This window comes from Penaeus monodon, chromosome 24 (genome assembly GCF_015228065.2).
Source record: "Penaeus monodon isolate SGIC_2016 chromosome 24, NSTDA_Pmon_1, whole genome shotgun sequence".
Taxonomy (NCBI): domain Eukaryota; kingdom Metazoa; phylum Arthropoda; class Malacostraca; order Decapoda; family Penaeidae; genus Penaeus; species Penaeus monodon.
This window is the reverse complement of record NC_051409.1, coordinates 39,548,349-39,548,558: the sequence shown is the minus strand read 5'-3', so window position 1 is coordinate 39,548,558 and position 210 is coordinate 39,548,349.

Below are 210 nucleotides of genomic sequence, written 5' to 3'. Positions count from 1 at the left end.
GTTCCAATATGGCCAAGACCGACACAAATTTCATCCCTTTTTCCCCGATATTACAACAACAACAAAATGTCTCTGAGCTACATACATCAGCGACCGGGCCTTCGCAGATGTGTCCTCGCCTGATACATAAACATATTCGTGGTTAACCCTTGCGTTTTGGTGTCTCGGTGACTGGTGGGTTGAGGCGTTGGTGGATTGGTGGGTTGGCTG